Source organism: Miscanthus floridulus, chromosome 17 (genome assembly GCF_019320115.1).
Source record: "Miscanthus floridulus cultivar M001 chromosome 17, ASM1932011v1, whole genome shotgun sequence".
Classification (NCBI taxonomy): Eukaryota; Viridiplantae; Streptophyta; class Magnoliopsida; order Poales; family Poaceae; genus Miscanthus; species Miscanthus floridulus.
The window spans coordinates 41339652-41354117 of record NC_089596.1 but is presented as its reverse complement, the minus strand read 5'-3'; the positions used below and the strand labels follow the sequence as shown (position 1 = coordinate 41354117).

At 46.5% G+C, this 14466-nt stretch overlaps 1 long non-coding RNA gene across 1 annotated transcript; it reads right to left on the bottom strand.

The window, feature by feature from the left end:
- Positions 1-4392: 4392 nt before the first annotated feature.
- LOC136516758 (uncharacterized) lies at positions 4393-4975 on the bottom strand. The gene is made up of 3 exons (XR_010774121.1): positions 4850-4975; positions 4716-4781; positions 4393-4619 (listed from the first exon to the last, which is right to left on the bottom strand). It is a non-coding gene; the product is annotated as an uncharacterized lncRNA (long non-coding RNA).
- Positions 4976-14466: the final 9491 nt, after the last annotated feature.

The following is a 14466-nucleotide window of genomic DNA, read 5'->3' as shown; positions in this document are numbered from 1 at the left end:
TTGGAAATGTCGTCGAGGCCGAGGCCGATCTCCTTGACTTCCTTGGACTTGGCGGAGGCCCGGGGAGGCTCTGGGATCTCCATGTTGTCGGCAGATGCGGTCTTGGCTTCGGCGACCATGCTAGCCATCTGGATGGAGAGGTCGGTGGCTTCGGCAAGAGCGAGACTTTCCATCTCGTAGGCGTAGGCGACGAAGAGGTTTGCCCGCAGAGATAGGACTCCTGTAGGCGAAGGCATCTTCAACACCAAATACGCATAGTGCGGAACGGCCATGAACTTGGTCAGAGCCGGACGCCCTAGTATGGCGTGGTAGGCGGTGTCGAAGTCGGCGACATAAAAGTTGATATGCTCCACTCTGTAGTTGGTTGCCGTGCCGAACTGTACTGGTAGGGTAATTTCCCCAAGTGGTCTGGATGCCCTGCCGGGCACCATGCCCCAAAAGGAGGAGTCTGAGGGCGTGAGGTCTGTTGTCTTGAGTCCGAGCTCCATTAGGGCCCCAACGAAGAGTAGATTCAAAGCGCTCCCACCGTCGACGAGGACTTTTCTGAAGAGCACCTTCTGAACAGTCGCGTCAAGGACAAGGGGAAAATGCCCTGTGTAGGGTATGTCTACCCACTGGTCGGCCCTGCTAAAGGTGATGGAGATTTCAGACCACGGGCGATAGCTGGGGTTGGCGGTAGTTTCTTCTGAAGCTACGGCGAGCACTCGTCGGGCGGCGAGCTTCCGTTCCCTTCTGCTTTTGTTGGAGGCGAGACCCCCGAAGATGGTGGCGACCACCTTGTCGTGGTCCTGGAAGGCATTATTATTATCTCCTGGTGGTCGGCGTCCTCCGTTCCCACCATTGTCGTCGTTGTACTTTTTCTCCTGGAACTCCTTAGCCAAACCAAGGCAATCTTTCATCTTGTGTTTGGCGTTCTTATGCAGGGGGCACGGACCGTCGAGGATCTTCTTGTACTGCTCATCGTAGTTACGCTTTGCGCGTGGCTCATTGACGTTGGCAACAAAGTGATCTGGTCGGCGGCGGCGATTCTGACTAGGTTTGAATCCATCTGGCCGATCATGTCCGCTGTCCTGGTGGAAACTACGATCGTCGTAGCGGCGATCGTTGTACTGTCGGTTGTCATTGTGGTCGTCATGGCGGCGAACGTTGTGCTGTCGGTCGTCGTTGCGGTCGTCGTGGCGGCGAGACGGACGATTAGTGCATGTGTCTTCGTTAAAACGCACCTCCGCTTCCTCGGCGTCGGCGTACTGGTTGGCGGTTGTGATCATCTCACCGATGCCGGTAGGTGGCTTTCTATTGAACTTAGAACGGAGTTCTCGGTGATGAAGTCCTCGGACGAAGGCGGTGATGACTTCGGCCTCCGTGATGTTGGGAATAGAATTCCTCATCTTGGAGAAGCGTCTGATGTAGCTGCGGAGTAGTTCGGACGGCTTTTGGTTGATGCGGTTGAGATCGTGCTTGGTGCCCGGCCGCCTACATGTGGCCATGTAGTTGTCGATGAAGACTCTCTTCAGATCTTCCCAAGAGCCGATGGAGTCCGGGGCGAGGCTTGTGAACCAGCTCATGGCGGCTGGCGTGAGCATGACAGGGAGATAGTTTGCCATGACGTTGGTGTCTCCTCCGGCGGCTCAGACGGCGGTGGCGTAAGCCTACAACCACTGAGTTGGGTTCATCCTTCCTTCATAGGGCTCAACTCCGGTGATTTTGAAACCACGGGGCCACTAGAGCGTTCGGAGTGCCCTAGTGAACGCAGGGGGCCCTTCCGGGCTATCGAGGCCGACATCGGCAGTATTGCCAGCGACGATCGGCTCTAGAGCTGAGTCCGGGTCACCATACTCTTGCTCGTACCCCCGGTGACATCGTACTTCATCTTCATGGCGCCCGAAACATCGTTGATCGATACGCCGTCGTGCATCCCGAAGGTTGCTGAGGTGCACTCGGGTGTCCTGTTCGACCTCTTGGTCGTGCTGGCGATGATGCTTGGCGTGGTGGCCTCCAACTCCCCCCTGGGGAGGTGGTGACTGGTCGGCGAAATGGCTTTGACTGGGGCGGCGATTAGATCTAGGATCAGCTGATCGGCGGATCACGCTTGTGGAGCATGAAGGTCTCTGAACTTCTCGGATCTCGTTAACTTGACAGTGTGCCGCTTTAAGCATAGCGGCGACCTTGGCGAGCTCGGGCGTCTGCGGGAGGTGAGCAAGTTCGTTAGCGGCCACAGCCAGATTAGCGCTCAGAGTCTTGAAAACGTTGTGGCCGTCAACGCGGAGGAATTCTTCATTGAGGTTGCGATGGATGGGCCTTCCTTGTGAATCGAACTGGTTATCACGAGCGGCCTCGGCCATCACAATGGTGCATTCGTTATCATGCCATTGTGCGCGTTTGGCGTTCCTATTTTCACGGGCGACGCGTTCCTCATTTGTTTCGCCGTTCCGAGGGGGGCTATCGATACTGACGTTGAAGATCGCGCCACCCCGGAAAGGTAGGAGAGGAGGTTGTTTGGTGAAGGTCTCGGCGAGGGGCTCGGTGGATCCTTGAGATTTGGAGTCCGGATTTTCCTCAAGGATAGTTTGGAGAGATGCTCCGAGACCCCGACCGGCGTGCAGCATGTTGACGGTTGGTGGAAACTGGTCGGCGAGCTAGTCGGTGAATTTGCCCCTCAGGGCGTCCTGATATGTAGCTGCGGTGTTGGCGAGCCCGAAGGGCAGGGCGGCGAGCCCTGGAGTCTGCCGAGCATTGAACATCGATAGATCGGGATCGGAGGGTGCTCGGTGCTGAACAAGGGTGTCTAGAGCCGACTCAGTAACGGAGAGGCAATCGGCGAGTTTCAGGCCGACCCGATCGATAGATTCGATCAGATCGTCATTGTTGACATGCCTCCTCTGGTAGCAAGGAAGCGAGCGGCGGGTGGCTAATGGAGTCAACCCCGGAAGTGGTTCCGAGATTGGATCTGTAGTCGCAGGTGCGAGGGTGGTCGGTGCATAACAGATCTGCACTGGCTCGAGAAGCTCTCCAACTCCGTCGGCATTGATGACCCACGTGATGGATTCGACCGTGAAGATCTGGCCGGGCTGTGGGAGGGGCGAAGAGCCTATGGAAAAAACCATCTTGTTCAACAAGGAAACAACACGCACACCCCTACCTGACGTGCCAACTGTCGATAGAATATCGTCGGCAGTCCACCGAGGGGTATCCCGTGACGGTAGATTGATCGGCAGAGGAGCATGTGATCAAGAACAAGAAGGCAACAGAGACACACGAGTTATACAGGTTCAGGCCGTTAGTACGACGTAACACCTTACTCCTGTGGCCTGTTGGTTTGTATTAGCTATCGTATGATTTGCCGTGAATTCGTAGGGAGTCCCTGCCCGCCTTATATAGTCCAGGGGGCTAGGTTACAAGTCGGTTAGATCTGAGAGATAACCGAAAAGTAATAACATATTACAAGAAACATGGGATCGTACGTATCCTATCAGATCTCGTAACATCTTCAGGATATCCTCTCCGTGCCTTGCGGGGGTCGCCGAGCAGAACCGTGCCCCGCAAGGCTCCTTCTTGCGGGCTAGGCCGCCCCTAGAGGCATAGCCCATGTGTCCTGCCGTGGGTATCCGGGGTCATACCCCCCACAGCTGGAGAGCCTCCTGCCCGGCTGCGGGCGTGGTAAGGGGCTTGCGGTGGCGGGGATAGGAGGCGACGGGGCTGTGGGCGGGAGGTGAAGATGGAGATGGCGGTGGGAGACTAGGGGAGAGGGTGGAACGGACGGTGGCCATGGCGGGGATAGGAGGCGATGGTGATGTCGTTGGATAACTCCCAGCATTCTAGACTATTGACTCTCGAGCGTGGTGCTAAGATTTTTGTTCTACATTTTTTCCTTTTTTTCGTTCAACTGTGCATCCAATTATGTCCCGCACGTACTTATCTTAATCTTAGCACCTTTTGCTACTAGTATAATGCTCGTGCTAACGTCACGGTTTTATTCGGCTTTATCTTGGGGACCCACATTAAACACCCAATAATTTTTTTTCATAGTTCAACTTTTACACAATTGTATTTGAGCATGTTTACAATCCGAGAAACACTTTTGCATGAGAAGGCATAGTAAAGTTATTTCTCATATTAACCATCTAAGTTACATTCTGCCTAAGCCCTTAATTAGATCTTTAGGGAAGCTATCAAAACATTCATTTGCACGGCTCTTCAAAATGTCTGCCAAGAATTCCATCCTCAGTGAAGTTGATAGTCGTACATGGCAGATAATAAGCTAAATTATTAATTTCCTCATCGTAAACAACTCCTGACACATGTCATTCATAAATCGTACCCATCAATAAAACTCACAAAGAGCAAGCAATGGCAGCGGCGATCCTGGTGCTGTAGGCCGGGCATCCAGCAGGCGCCCACCTCCACCATAAATCAAGTAGTGTAGTCCTAAAAATTATGGACCAGTCTAAAAATCGTTTTTAAGTAGTGTATAATGATTAGATTAGTATTAGCAATTGTTTATAGCTAAACTCTAAGACATGAAAGTCATTAGGGATCAGAAAACTCACATAACCATGAGAGATGGCAGCTGTGAAAAGACATCAGGAATTGAGCCCTCCAACTTATTGTGTGATAAATCCCTAAAAATATATTAGAATTCAGAAACACAAATTTATCTTCACTGACTAAAATTCACTGTAGAATTAACGTGACTGAAAACATGTAGTTACAAATACTCGAGTGCTTTGAGTTTGGCAAAGTAAAATGATACATCTTCGTTCAACCCGCTGAATGAAAGGTGTCTGTGTAAACATCCAAAAGTTCAGATGACATAATTCAGACGAAAATGTTGTTTATACTGAAAGCATACCTGCGATGTTGGTGATATCGCTTAGCGCATCGCGTGTATCTCCGGGCGTAGACATTGCGAAGTACCAGCGAGGATCTTCAGCCGACAGTAGCGACGGGCAGCAGGGTTTCCTCCAAGATAAGATAATTGGGTACAGATTTAAGTGAATATTTGGTTTGGCACAGAACTAATTTGACATTATGTGTCAAATATAAATTTAACAGATTTGTAAATTGGCATACCTTGCATCAAAATTAAGCCGAAAACATATGTTATCTGTGTTAGCTATAAGCTGTGCTAGTAACTGAATCTGTAACCAGAGTACCAGACAGAGCACATGACTGGAACTTCAAAGCATGAAAGTCATGGAGGACCACATAGTAGGATCTTAAAAAACATGCAAGGGAGGTATATCTTTTTCCTCTTTCCTTCTACTTATTTTTCTTTTATATAGACAAACTCCAAAAGTGAGTACAGATATGTAGCTCAAGCATTCATCATGAAATTTTACAAAAGGGAAGAACAACAATAAAAATTCATTGCACTTATAAAAAATAAAATATCTGTCCTCAAGTTCCAGCTACAACTCAGACTTAATTGCTATATAGCATACTACTATATAACATTGACATTTCGTCAAACAATTCAATGGCATAATAAGCTGTGGTAGATGTTGTAGGGCCTAGAAGCTATAGCAGTTAGAGCCATAGTCTTGGCAGCAAGACGTTTAAGGAAGAATGAAAACACAAATAGCATAGAGTCATCATCCTAGATTTTGAACCTAGGATCATTTTAATATAGGTGGATTCTGAAGGATAAGTACTAAATAGTGTTAATGTATTTGGCCGTGAAGCAAACCAATAATTCTTTCTGGGAAGAAGCAAACAAATAAACTGATGTTAGCATTAAGATTTCTAAATACGGATAGCTGCTTAGGCAACTTAATCATTTTTGCAATCATTAACTGAACAAAGCAAGCTAAAACTGAATCAGTCGCCACAGCAGATCATATAGCTTCCAAGATCAAACTCGAACAGCTAATTCCCAACTATACCACTAAAATAAGATGGCCGGACAATAAAAATTAGTCACGAGAGGATATTCTTTCTGTTTATTATCAATTAGGAATTAGAACAATAAAAAAAGAATTTGGAAAAGAAGGGAAGAAAGCGCTAGCCTCAGAAATAAACAAAATGGCATCATTTGATGTTTCGCAGTCGGGTAAGCAGAATATGAAATGGACAAAATGCCATCCGCTGTAAAAATCTAAGGTGTCAGCACATATAGAAAATTGTGCTAGGACTTCAACGACGCTCCATCCGACATAACTTAGGGAGGGGATGCTATATATGATAACCAAACAGATTAGTAGTACATATAGACTCATGAAGCATGATGGGGATAGGGAACGTCTAAGAATAGTTTTTTGCCAATGGGGAAGTTGAGGCACAGAAACTTACACTATCTTGAGAAAGCCTGTAGGAAAACAATGTCTCTGTTCGTGGTGCTAGTGGGGAGTAAAAAAACATGCTTCCTCATTTCTCTGATTTTGTACATGGAAGGCACCCAAAGAAGATTGAAAGGATCAAGATGCCTAAGAGGGGATGAATTGAGCTAACTCTAAAATTCTTTGCAATAATTAAACCCTATGGTTAGCCCATTTCACCCATTGTGCCTACAAAGTGTTTCTATTGTTCTACCGCACAAAAGTTTAGCAACCTATGTTCCAATCATACTCTATCATGGCAATTCTATGAATGTAAAGATAAGAATTGAATTGCTTAAAGTAAATGCTTAAAGTAAAGAGAGAAGGAGGAACATGACGATGTTTTGCCGAGGTATTAGAGAGTCATCACTCCCCACTAGTCCTCGTTGGAGCACCCGCGCAAAGGTGTAGCTCCCCCTTGATCTGTGCAAGGATCAAGTGCTCTCTACGGGTTGATTCTTCGACACTCCGTCGCGGTGAATCACCCACAACCGCTCACAACTTGAGTTGGGTCATCCACAAGCTCCGCCGGATGATCACCAAGCATCCAATCACCACCAAGCCATCTAGGTGATGGTGATCACCAAGAGTAACAAGCACGAACTCTCACTTGACCACGACAAGCCTAATGAGAAGGGTGGATGCACACTTTGCTACTCTTGCTTTCACTAATGAGGCCTCTCTCTTTGATTCTTAAATCTCAATCACCTCACTAGGACCTTACTCTTCTTGGTACTCTCAAGGGTGTTTCTCAGCTGTTGGAATAAGCAAAAATGATCCCTCACATGAATAGAGGAAGTATTTATACACCCTTATTCAAAACGAACCGTTATGTGCCTCTACGGGGTGACCGGACGCTCTGGTCAATTCACCCGCCACTGAGCAGTTTAAGTTGTGACTGGACAGACTGGCCAGCGTCCGGTCAGCACTGACCGAATGTGTCCGGTCATAAAAACTGCCCTCTGAAACCTTACTGATGTTGACCGGACTCTGGAACCCAGCATCCGGTCACATTTCACTCAGCGTCTAGTCGCATCCAGATGATTTCACCTTGATCAAATGAACTGACCGAACTCTACGCCAGCGTTCAGTCACACTAGAACCAGCGTCTGGTCAACATTTGACCCTCCATTCACTTCCAACTCGTAATCATATGCGAATGAAGTTTGCTCCAATTGATCTAAGGGCTATTTAGGAGCTATCTAGTGCTAGATTTGACAAGTGTGCACCACACCTAACCCACTAGACTCACCTAGGTCAAGCTACCCGTCCATACCCCCCTTAATAGTATGACCAAAGGAAAAACAAAGTCCTAAACTACTCTAAGTGCCTCTTCAACACCAAATGACACTTAGAACTAGTCCATCCTAAACCTTGTCGTCCATCCTTTGAAAATCGAAACGATTTCCATCGTAGGGGCATGATAACCATGATTGCCCAATCAATTTCCATTATCATGACCTAACTTAATTGTATATGCAAAACACACATTAGTCACAATAATCACGTATTGTCATTAATCACCGAAACCCAACTAGGGGTCTAGATGCTTTCAATCTCTCCCTTTTTGGTGATTGATGACAATACAACCTCGAGTATGTAAAAGAGATGAGGTTTTCAACATGCTTGGTTCATATAAGCTTTTGACAATGAGAACAAAAGAGTTAGGCAAGCTTATATGATCCAAGCCAACATGATGTACTCAATAGATATGAAATAAGCATGAGTACAAGTAATAAAGCTCATTTGCATCAGAGTAAAACGCAGAAGCAAAGCAAATGAGCATAATCCAAGTGATATGACATATATAAAGATCAAAGTAGAGAGCACACATGTCACATATCACATAAATATCACATATCACAATCACATTAATATCACGATTACGATCACACTTATGTAGTTCAATGCATGATAGTAAACATGAATGCATAATAAGTATCACACATAAAACTCCAAATGTAATAGATAAGCTCCCCCTAAATGTATCGCTCCTCCTAAGTCTACCATACTTGATCCCTCTCCCCCTTTGGCGTCAAACACCAAAACCTAAGGGTCGGTCGGCGGGGCTGCAATGGATGAGTTGGGCACTGAGGTGCGATGAGCAATCTAGAACTATGTGCCATCATCATCTGATCCTGAGCCCTAAGCAGTCTGACCCTCTGTGGCTGGAAGCGATGCTAAAGCGGTCTAGGTCAGATCAGGAACTGGTGCGGCCTATGACTCTACATGTATGACTATGGCAGGCGGCTCTGATGATGCAACTGATGAATGAAGCGTCTCTGTAGTCCCCATAATAGGAGCAACTGTGGAAGGACCAGGGACATATAGATATGGTGGAGTAGGCTGCCCTATCAACTCACTGAAGGTAGCACCAAGACTCTTAGAGACTGAGGTATCTAGCACAAGCAGCGAGGAAGTATGAGCCAGTGTGAAGCCCGTCTAAAGAGGTGTGAACTGTGAGGCTATCACTAGCGAGGCAAACCACTAGGACACCTACTCTATAGGTGAAGGAAACTGTGCTGCTGACTGTCCTTGACTCTAAAGCCCACTAGGCTGTAAAGCTGGAGTCATAGAAGTGGTGGCAGGCTGGCCTATCTGGGGTGAAGGCTATGGTGGTGGTGCCCCAATGGCAGTAACAACATGCTACATAAACCTAAGTAATTACTGCTGAATAAGAAGCTGCTACTGCATGGCCTCCTGCTACTGCTGAATAGCCTACTGCTGACTTTGGAACTCGTCCTGTCTAGCCTAAACATGTGCTAAAGCAGCTGCTGTCTCCTGGGCCTAGCGAGCCTGATCCTGCCTCATCCACTCAAGGATAGCAAGTAGAGCGGGGTCTGTCTATGGTGTAGGTGGAGCTAAACTGGAGCTACTGGCCTCATGGTCATGTCATCATGGAGGCATCTGAGGGATATCATGGTAGTCATCATCTGAGCTATCACTAGGGTCGCTCTCGACCATCCCCTCCTGCTGAGCATCTAACTGTTCCTCCTCTATAGCTGCAATGCCCCTGATAGTCTCATCCTGTTGAGCTGCAGTCTCTGGCACCTCTAGGCGAGGCGTGGCTAGCTAGGTGCACTTGGCCTGCTGTGACCAAGGATCTATGTCAAGTTATATGCAGGGAACTCGATAGTAGCACCAGAATACTCTGCCAATATCTCTGGAGGCCTCACTATAATTGCCCTATGAATCAGAAAGGTAATCCAGTGTGCATAAGGCAGCTGTCTGTGTCCTCTAAATCCCTCAGCAAGGGTATCCTCCATCTCAGAAAGTATGACATCCCAAACATCAAAGACAGTCTACTGCATCAGGGCATTCAGTAGCCACAACTGAATGCGAGTCAATCCCTTGCGATATCCAATCCTTGAAAGAAGCGTCCTCCTCATGATAGCATCTAGCAGTCTGGCTATAGTAGTAAGACCCCTAGGAGTCCTGCTCGACCCCTCGCCGAATGGCTCTATGAAGCACTAGCGGACCAGATCTGTAGGAGGCACAAGACCACTGTGAGGCGTCTAGAAGGCTCTGTATGTCCATAGCAAACCTCGTGAATGTGGATGGGTGACTCCTGTAGCCTAAGTATCTCTCTGACCCTGAAGCTGATTAACCTATAGTCTTGGCCTCTAAATACAAAGTGAATGAACCTGTGAGCTGAGTCAATCCAAAATGTAGCATAGAACTCTCAGACCCAAGATGGAACGTATCTGCTTATCCATCCAAGTAGATCTATCAGCCCTGGCAAGTAAGAGAGGTGTGGACATATCTGCTCTCCTGTAGCTGCTATAATGGCCTCAATAGAACAGACCCTCTGAGACCTAAATGCAACCCCACTATTAAGATATGCATTATAAAGTCCTCCTACAGTGGTGTGTAGAAACCCTCAGAAGCACGCTCATCCCTCCTAAGGCGGGAACCACTCCTCGAACTGCACAAATCTGAGCTACTGCACCTGCTTGGCCGTGGTAGCCCTCAAATCTAGATGAGTCACTGGAGGCGAACCCTATGGTCTAGGAGGCAGACGAGAACCCCTCTGCTATCTCTCTGCCCTCGGTGTCACCTGGGTACGGGTATGACTAGAGCGGTGAAGCTGTGGTGCCTGCTCTGTCTCCTCTGCCTGCTCTCCCTCCTAAGCTTGCTCTGTTTGCTGCTGTGGCTCCCCCTAAGGCTGTGTCTCCTCCAAAGCAACATGGCGTCCCTCAAACATGATAGTCCCAACTAGACTACCATGACGACACTCAACCTGCTCTATAGTTGCCCTCTGTGCTGGTGAAAGCTGATTTGCAATCTGAACTCCAGTCCTAGGACCTCCTCTCTCTGCACGCTCGGTGGCAGCTGGAACTACGGCTGCTCTCACTGTATCAGCATCTGCATACTTTTGCTTCTTTGATGTGATCTTCTTCGTCTCCTTGCCTTTCAAATTAGTAGGCAAGCAAGGCAGAGGCCTCAGATCATCATCACCTAGACCACCTCTGGCGTTCTTGACACGAGCCATCTAGAACAAACTGCTGCCTCAGACAAGAAACAACAGCCAACTGTCACTTCCGAGGCTTGGCCTTGATCCGTACTCGTGAGCTTGGCCCCGAGTTGACTGACAACTGCCAAAGTGACCTCAGAAACACCGACTCGCTGCATGTTAGAATAGATCGGGTATATGAATAAGAGATAAATGCACCGTAGGTCCATCAACTTTTTGCGCTGTGTCATTCACGTCCAATAACTCTGAAAGTGCAGATTTGAGTACATAAACTTTCTAAGTTATGCCATTTAGGTCCAAACCCCTCCGTTTGGGGAATAGATCCTACATGGCAATACATGTCAGCAGCCACCATGCGCCCGAGGTTGTGTGAGCAGCATGTGTGGGCCCTTTGCCAATGTTTTTTTTTTTGCCAATATCCCCCTATGCTTTCCATTCCCTCACTCTTCACCCCTTCCTCTCCCTTCCCTTCAAAGCCATCATCACTCCCTGCATTTTAGATGATGTTGGGGTGCTGGGTGGGACGACGGAGGTGGCGGGTGGTACCAACGACGACGTAGCTAGTGGAGGCGGTGAAGATTCTACGGGGTGCTGGTGCTGGTGCCGAGCACTGACTGCCGCGCCGATCGTGGGCGGTCGGCGTGATGGTGGCCTCTTTGCGAACACTAGGGGCAAAGGCGCCATAGTATGGTGAGTGCTTCTATGTCATGAACTCTAAAATTGGTTGGTTTAGGAGGTATTTCTTGCGTCGATTAGCTCGCTTATTGCAGAAAATATCTTCTTTTGTCAGCTAGGGTTTCATGTATTGGTTATTTATGCTGTAGATTTTGGTGTTTTCGTCTATAGGCACCGATGACAAAGAATTCTCAGTGGAAATGCATCACAGGGGGTGCTTTGTTTCTCAAGGGTTAAACAAAGCCTATCTACAAGAAAGAGTTAGTTGGTTTGACCATGTAGAAGTTGCTAAATGGTCTCATCTTTTCATAGAGCAACTTGTTTTTAAGTTACACTACCCAAAGAATCCAAACATGAAGGTGTTTTGGATGCTACCTGGGAAGAATCTTTCAAATGGGTTGAGATTAATTTGGTCTGACACAGACACAATGGTAATGTCCTCATTAGTTCACAAATTTAAGAATTTTGTGCTGTATTTGGACCATGATGACAACCTTTCTAGTTTATAATGGGATGACAATGTTGCAAAACCATTGAACTCACCTCCCAAGGTTTTCAGTCCAATGAAGACTATGCATATGGACAATGCAGATAGTGGGAGCTTTGGTGATGACAGAGATGATGACAGTGCTGGTGATGACAGTGAAGAGGACCCTGATTTTGTTGATTCTGACTACGAACTGGATGCACATGATGATGACCTTTTTTAGTATGTAGATGATGAAGAAGGAAGAAGAAAGATAAGGGCAAGAAAGCTTTCAGTGTTGTATCAAATGTTGAAGATGGCATGTCAACAGAAGATGATGAGCTGTAGTTGCCTGAATCAGATGATGAAGGTGGAGAAAGCCTAAGGTTTGAGACTTTTAGAGAGCAAGATATGCATAACCCAATATTTAAGTTGGGTCAATTGTTTGCAACCCCTGAGATTCTAAGGAAAACAATTACAGAATACAATTTGAAGCATAGGGTTGAAATTAAATTGCCAAGGAACGAGAAAAATAGGATTGAGGCACATTGTGTAGAAGGTTGTCCTTGGAAGTTGTATGCTTCAGTGGATAGCCGATCCCCTGGTATGGTTATCAAGCAATTCAATGGACAACACACATGCCAGAAAAAGTGGGTTTTGAAGAGGTGCACATCAAGATGGCTTGCTGACAAGTATCTAGAAACATTTAGGGCAGATCAAAAGATGAGCCTCACAAATTTTGCTAGGACAGTACAGAGGGACTGGAACATAACTCCATCAAGGTCCAAGCTTGCTAGAGCTAAAAGATTAGCTATGAAGAAAGTTATGGGAGATGAGGTGGATCAATACAAGTTACTTTGGGACTATGGTCATGAACTTAGAAGAAGTAACCCTGGCAGCAGCTTCTTTCTAAACCTGGATGGCAATGTATTTAGCACATTGTACAAGTCATTGGATGCATGTAAAAGAGGTTTCTTAACTACATGTAGGCCTATCATATGCTTGGATGGATGCCACATTAAGACTAAGTATGGTGGACAAATACTGACAGCTGTGGGCATTGATCCAAATGGATGTATCTTCCCAATTGCCATTGGAATAGTGGAAGTGGAATTACTAGTGACATGGAAGTGGTTTTTGGAGACACTAAAAAATGACCTTGGCATAGATAACACATATCCTTGGACCATCATGACAGATAAACAAAAGGTGAAACACAACACTATATCCTTTGTTGTAGTTGTTTGCTAGGTGAAAACACCATTTTCATATGTTTGTACTTTTGTTTTCAGGGTCTTATTCCAATAGTTCAACAGGTCTTCCCTGACTCTAAACATAGGTTCTATGTCAGACACCTATATTCCAACTTCCAACACCACTTCAAAGGTGAAAATCTCAAGAACCAGCTTTGGTGTTGTGCAAGGTCAAGTTCAATACCTCAGTTCAATAGGAACATGAAGAAAATGAAGACCCTGGATCATAAGGCCTATGAATGGTTGCATAAGATGCCTTTCAACACCTGGGTTAGAGCTTACTTCAACACTTTTCCAAAGTGTGACCTGTTGCTGAACAATAGCTGTGAAGTGTTCAACAGTTATATCTTGGAGGCAAGGGAGATGCCAATTCTTAGTATGCTAGAGCAGATCAAGGGACAACTAATGTCTAGGTTCTACAAAAAGCATAGGGAGGTGGGAGAAGAGTGGCAGGGACCCATCTGTCCTAAGATAAAAAAGATAATTAATAGGAACACAGAATGGGCCAATACATGTTATGCAATGCCTGCTGGACAGGGCATATTCCAGGTATAAGATAGGGACTATAGTTTCATAGTGGACATCAATATGAAGACTTGTGATTGCAGAAGGTGGGACCTCACTAGAATCCCATGTTCTCATGCAATTTCATGCTTGAGGCATGAAAGGATCACACCAGAGTCAGTTGTACCTAAGTGTTACTCTTCCAATAGCTATCTCAGTGCTTATGGCCACAATGTGTGGCCATGTAAAGACAAGAGCACATGGTAGAAAGTTGGAGGCAATGTAATTCTACCACCAGTATATGTGAAGAAAGTTGGAAGGCCTCCTAAATCAAGGAAGAAGCAGCCATATGAGGTACAAGGTATTCATGGGCCAAGGTTGACAAAGCATGGAATTCCAATGACATGTAGATACTATGGAGACAAAGGACATAATAGGGCTATATGTAGCATGAGAAAGGCTGGACTAAAAGCCAAGATACCTAAACAGAGGAGCCAAACTTCTATGCCAGTTGAAACTGAAGAGTTTTTTGAGGAAGCTGCAACTGAAGTTGCTAGTGACATGGCAATGATGCTAGTTCAAACTTCTATGCCAGTGATTAGTCAGGTATCTGCTCATGTGATTGGAGCATTGTACTAGTATGTCTTATCACATTGTACTGAAGATTTTATGTTACAGGTTTCCATGTTTGGAGAAACTGGCATGCCAATGATGTCCCAGTTATCAAGTACCATGATGTCCCAGATACAAGCAGAGGTTAGTGTCACTGTCATTTAATTC